Here is a 6,500-nt window from a genome sequence, read left to right as displayed (position 1 = left end):
CTCCAAAATTAAGGAAAGCGGTGATGAATGGAGAGAAGGGGATTAAGAAGGAGAAGATAAGAGCCTATCAGAATAGGGTTTCTTTAAAGGAGATAAGCAAAAAACTACCAAAGACACAAAGTGTTGTTTTTAAAGAGGAAGAGGAACAACAGAATAAATCCTAATTAAGGAAAAAAAATTATGGCTAAATAAAGGAAAATATCATCTTAAGTCTCATAACTTTAAATGTCAAAGGATTTTTAAAACCTAATAAAATGAGAGTGACAGATTGTATAAGAAAGCAAAACCCCACAATATGTTGCTTGCTAGAAATATACCTATAAAGCAAGGACATACACAGAATAAAAATGAGGGACTTGAACAAACTTTGCTATTAGGTAAAAAAAAAAATTTAAGCAAGAGTTGCAATCTTACTATCATACAAAGCAAAACCAAAAATTCACAACATAAAAAGAGATGAAACAGGAAACTACATCATGCTGAAAGGAACCATAAACAAGAATCTAATAGTAACATTACCTTATATGTTGCACATGCCTTATCATAAAAATGCACAAAGACAAAATTACCTGAATCACAAAAAGATATAGACAATGATGTAATAATAATAATAATAGCCCGGTGGCTCAGCGAGTAAGAGTACTGGCTCCAGTGTCGGGATGACCTGGATCAAATCCGGGCTCAGATACTCAGCACCACACCCAGAAATAACTGGCCATGTAACCTTGAGCAAGTTACTTAACCCCAATTGCTTTAAAAAAAAATTTAGGGAGAAGAGGGTAACCCACAGTGTCAAAGGCTGCAGAGAAGTTAAGAAGAATGAAGACAAAGAAAAGGCCATTGGATTTGGCAATTAAAAAATCATTGGTAACTTTGGAGAGATAAGTTTCAGTGGAATGAGGTCAGAAGCCATATTGTAACAGGTCAAGAAGAGAGTGAGAGAAAGTGGAGGCACCTATTGTAGATTACTTTTTCGAGAATTTTAGCCACAAAGGACAGAAGAGATATAGGATAATAGTGGAGATGGAAGAATCAAATGAGGGTATTTTTTGTTTTGGGTTTTTTTTTTTTTTGTCTTTTTGGAGGGAGGATGGCAGGGAAATTTGGGTTAAGTGATAGGTGATAGGGTAGGAATCACAGAGGGGACAACCTGTTGGAGGAGATGGAATGAGATGAGATTGCTTGTGCAAATAGAGAGGTTAACCTTGGTAAAGAGTAAAGACGAATGCCTTAAAAAGCCGAATTTTCCAGAGGGAAAAAGAATCTCAAAAGCTCACAGAAGAGAATCATTCCTTCAGAATTAGATTGGAGCAAATGGAAGCTAGTGACTTTATGGGAAATCAAGATGATGTTAAACAGATCCAAACAAATGAAAAAAATATAAGGCAATGTGAAATATCTAATTGGGAAAACCACTGACCTGGAAAATAGATCCAGGAGAGATAATTTAAAAATTATTGGTATCAACTGATAATTAATGGGGATGTACACTGGTAGGGGCTCATGAGCAATACCCCAAGCCCTTGAGTGTCTCCTAGAATTCTAAGCAGAGGGCATAGCAAGGATACTTGATGGGGAATGGGGGAAGAAAAGGGTAGAAAAAGTCAGAAGCTTTTCTCTTTCTCTCCCCCCACCCCTTAAACAATTCCCTCTCTGGGGCTTAGCTTTCCCCTCTCTGCTGGGCAGACTCTGGAATTCTGAGTTCAGGACTGATTAGTTATTTTATCTAAAGTCTATAGGACATGACTGAGTCTTTTCAGCCAATACTAACATACTTGTGCAGTATCATTCCATTTCATCCAATCAATGACTTATATTTCTTTTTTTTTTCTTTAATGTGTGCACTTTTATTTAAACTGGTCTTAAGTCAGTGTACAGGTAAAGCTCCTCCCCTCCCCCAAGTACTGGCACCATTCTCAAAACTCAAAGGGAGACTATAAAAGTCCTCATTCACATCTATGTTGGGGGCAGGGAGGGAATTTAGGGAGCCATTCCATATGGCTGACAATTAAAAAAAAAAAGGAACAAGTATTAAGATGGAAGATACAAAAAGTTTTTTTAAGTATTACATAATTTACACTTAAAGCTATACTAGTACCTCCCCCTCGGGATCTGTTACATCACTCCTTGACAGCCTTCACAAAGGCCTGTAACTATCACAATGCATTAGACAGTATTTGGAATGACTATTAAAAAAAACAAATGTACAATCAGAGTCCTGAAGACACCCTGGAGAAGCTTGGGGATGTTTGCCTCCAACATACCTAGACTGCTCATCACCTTCACTGTTCCAGTTTTTAAATCCTGAGTCAAGCACCCCCCCAAAAAAACCAACAACACAAAAATAAAGCCATGCCAATCTCATCTCTTTTTTTGGGCAATTATCATGTCACACCCTTTGACAAAAAATATAAAAAACAACGCAAACAGTCCGTTTAGAAGCATTTGCGGTGGACAATGGAGGGCCCAGATTGATCATACTCCTGCTTGCTGATCCACATCTGCTGGAAGGTGGAAAGAGACACTAGGATGAAGCCTCCAATCCAGACAGAATATTTGCACTCAGGTGGGGCAATGATCTTGATTTTCATTGTGCTGGCAGCTAGGGCTGTAATCTCCTTCTGCATCCTGTCAGCAATGCCTGGGTACATGGTGGTACTACCAGACAATATGGTGTTGGCATACAAATCCTCACGGATGTCAACATCACACTTCATGATTGAGTTGAAGGTAGCTTTGTGGATTCTACAGGATTCATACCTAAGAAAGATGGTTGGAAGAGAGCTTCTGGGCATTGGAACCTCTCGTTGCCAATGGTGATAACCTGACCATCAGGGAGCTCATAGCTCTTTTCCAGAGAGGAGCTGGATGCAGCAGTGGCCATGTCCTGCTCAAAGTCTAGGGTGACATAACACAGCTTCTCCTTGATGTCACGCATAATTTCCCTCTCAGCTGTGGTGGTGAAACCGTACCTTTTCTCAGTCAGGAGCTTCATGAGGTAGTCTGTCAGATCATGGCCAGCCAGATCCAGACAGAGGATGGCGTGGGGAAGGGCATAACCTTCACAGATGGCCACAGTGTGGGTCACACAATTACCGGAGTCCATCACAATACCAGTGGTACAACCAGAGGCATACAGGGACAGGGATGGCAACGTACATGGCTGGGGTATTTAAGGTCTCAAACATAATCTGAGTCATCTTTTCTCTGTTGGCTTTGGGGTTCAGGGGGGCTTCTGTGAGCAGCACAGGGTACTCTTCAGGGGCCACATGGAGCTCATTGTAGAAAGTATGATGCCAGATCTTCTCCATGTCATCCTAGTTGGTGACAATACCATGTTCAATGGGGTACTTCAGGGTCAGAATACCTCTCTTGCTCTGGGCCTTATCCCCCACATAGCTGTCTTTCTGGCCCATACCCACCATTACACCCTGATATCGGGGTGCCCAACAATGGAAGGGAAGACAGCCCAAGGGGCATCGTCTCCTGCAAAGCCAGCTTTGCACATTCCAGAGCCATTGTCAACAACAAGAGCAGCAATAGCATCATCCATGGCGAACTTTGAAGTGGCAAGTTTAAACCCTTAAGAGAAGAGAGGAGGTGGTGCCGCACCTAGAGGCAGCGGGGAGGCAAGTGCACGCTGGGTGGAAGAGCTCACTGCTGCAATGACTTATATTTCCGAATTGTTCAAGAACTTTTCTCACTTTAATGTTTTTGATTGACTGATTAATTGCAATAGTATTCTCATCTGATAAAGGTATTGATCAGCCCAGCACATCGTTAGTTACTTCAGTTGTTGTGGGAATGAACTTTTGTCTCAGTGAACCCTCCTCCTTAAAACTTGGATTTGCCTATGGAGGGTGTGAACATAACTTAATAGAGAAATCTGGGGATACCTACTGGTATATGCTTCATTGAAGACAAGTGATTAATGAATTGGTTGGATTCACCATAAAGGAGACTGCCATTCTAGCAACATTTACATGATAGCTTTGTTGTATATTTATTTCCTTTCAGGAGGACTACAAACCCCAAGGGAAATGCTGTGAGGCCAGTGATCTCTTTGAGTCCCTGGGTGAGGAAGGGGCTCACCAACAAATCAGAGGTTGTCTATCAAACTCAAGTTCATCCATTTAAAAGGGAATTTCATACTACTGTACTATAAGAAATGAGAAGCAGGATGCTCTCAGAAAAACCTGGAGGGCAGCTAGGTGGTGCAGTGAATAGAGTACCAAGTGCGAGCAGCTTTCTAGACTGCTGCTGCTGTGAACATCTTCAAGGTTCTGATTATACAGTATAGTGAGCTCTCAATTTATTCAGCACAAGTTCTGGGTCTTAATACTTGACACAATCATGAGCTTGGAACAAGGTGCTAAGTACCTGTTTGATTGCAAATACAAGGGGCAGAGAAGATCTTCAAATTTCCATTACCATTACACAGCCCTGGAGTCAGGAGGACCTGAATTCAAATCTGGCCTCAGACAATTAACACTTACTAGCTGTGTGACCTTGGGCAAATCACTAAATCCCAATTGCCTGGCCTTGCTTCCTCCAAAAAGACAAAAAAAAAAAAAAGGAAAATAAAATCTGTAAAGACTTGCATGAGCTGATGCAAAGTGAAATATATTGTGCATAAAGTAAAATATTGTAAGATGATCAGCTGTGAATAACTTAGCTCTTCTCAGCAAAACAATCATCCAGGACAACTCAAACTTATGATGAAAAAAATGCTATTCATCCCCAGACAAAGAACTGATGGTGTCTGCATACATACTGAAGCATATTTTTTTTACTTTATTTTTTTGAGGGTTTTTTTGGGGGTCTGTTTTATTTCACAACATGATTAATAGGGATATGTTCTGCATGACTACACATGTATGACCTATATCAAATTGCTTATCTTTTCTTTTTCTTTTTGGAGGGAAGTTGGGGTTAAGTGACTTGCCCAAGGTCACACGGCTAGTAAGTGTTAAGTGTATGAGGCTGGATTTGAACTCAGGTCCTCCTGACTCCAGGGCCAGTGCTCTATTCATTGTGCCACCTAGCCACCCCAAATCGTTTATCTTTTCAATGAGGTGTGGTAGGGAGGGATGAAGAGAGAGAATTTGGAGCCCAAGGTTTTTAAAAACGAGTGTTAAAAATTATTTTTATATGTAACTGGGGAAAAATAAAACACTAAATAAAATGTAAAAAAAAAAGAGGTAATTCCAACCCATAATGTATGTAGACTTAAGACCTATATAAGTCACTAAATGAAGGTAGGATTCAATGGAAAGGTAAGGAAAATTGTATCATTCATGGATCACTGAGTCATTTGTGTTTTCTGTATTTTCTGTGGGAACAAAGGCTGCCCTATACTGAGTACACATTGTTACCTTGGAGACTGGTACATGAGCTAGGACTCTTTTACCCATATCATCGGAAGACCTAGATATGAGGTTCAAAGAGAAATTCTGGGTTTGAGCAAAGAGATATTTTAGGGGACAATCCAAAATTTCACCTATTTGGGTGAGCCATACCTTACAAACGAATGAATGAAACCTACAAAGAAAACCAGAGCCAGAACTATAATTAACTATGTTGAACAGCAGAAATCAAACACACTCAGGATAGGAATTAAGGATAGATTCAAGTTAAGGGAAATAGGGCAGATGAAGAGCATCTGGAAATTTGTCTTTGGATGGTTCAATCAGCTAACATTGCAAATATCAACTTATGCCAAAGAAGGGAGAACAAAGATAGAAAGGAAGAGGATATATAGAGAGAAGAAAGACAGAGGTGGAGAAAGAGGAATAACAGTAGGAAAAGAGAGGAGAGGAGAAAAGATTAGAAGTCAAAGAAAGAGAATAAAAGGAGAAGCAAGAGGGAAAGAACAAGGAAGAAAGGACTAGGGGTAGGCCAGGGATCTTCACAGTAAGTTTTTCGTTAACTGTGGTTTAGAGAGATTCCAAAATGCTAACTCCTCTGAGAACAAAAAGATGTGGCAAGCACAGAATTCATTTGTGGCTTGAGGAGCGATATGTGTCTTTAACCCAATCTCTCATCTCCAAGTGCTAGTTCTTTGTTTTTTGTTTGTTTGTTTATTTGTTTTTGAAGTTGCCAGTTTTCTTTCTTCTTGGCAATGAATCTTGGGACAAAAGCCTACTCTCACTCCTTGTCTAAGTTGTCTCTATCGGTCTGGAGTATTTCCGAGTCTGCTGCCAAAAGGTTATGAGACCGATCTCTAATTGGCAAATTGTTGCTTTTTAAAAATAATGTAATAAGAAAAAGCCCCAACTCTGTCCGAAAATTGTTTATAATGACCATTTCTGAAGCCTGGGACCCCCACAGTCGGTTTTGGAATCTTCCCTGCTGCTCTTCCAGAAGGAGCCTCAGAATCCAGTTCAATGGACCTTGCCTTATCCAAACATGGTACAACTCCCAGTCTAGAGATCACAGAGAGAGAGAGAGGCCACTTGGCTGTAGTCTCAGTGACAGAGGAGTCTGGGCCCAGGAATCAC

General features: G+C 40.4%; 1 long non-coding RNA gene across 1 annotated transcript; it reads right to left on the bottom strand.

Annotated features, from left to right (window-relative positions):
* Positions 1-1,959: 1,959 nt before the first annotated feature.
* On the bottom strand, positions 1,960-3,278 carry LOC138144448 (uncharacterized). The gene is made up of 2 exons (XR_011163957.1): positions 3,144-3,278; positions 1,960-2,641 (listed from the first exon to the last, which is right to left on the bottom strand). It is a non-coding gene; the product is annotated as an uncharacterized lncRNA (long non-coding RNA).
* Positions 3,279-6,500: the final 3,222 nt, after the last annotated feature.

Source organism: Petaurus breviceps, unplaced genomic scaffold (assembly GCF_028583685.1).
Source record: "Petaurus breviceps papuanus isolate PSGF00001 unplaced genomic scaffold, PetGlider_PUasm1.0 90700, whole genome shotgun sequence".
In the NCBI taxonomy this organism is placed as follows: domain Eukaryota; kingdom Metazoa; phylum Chordata; class Mammalia; order Diprotodontia; family Petauridae; genus Petaurus; species Petaurus breviceps.
The sequence above is the reverse complement of the archived record's forward strand: the minus strand, read 5'-3'. Positions and strand labels throughout refer to the sequence as shown.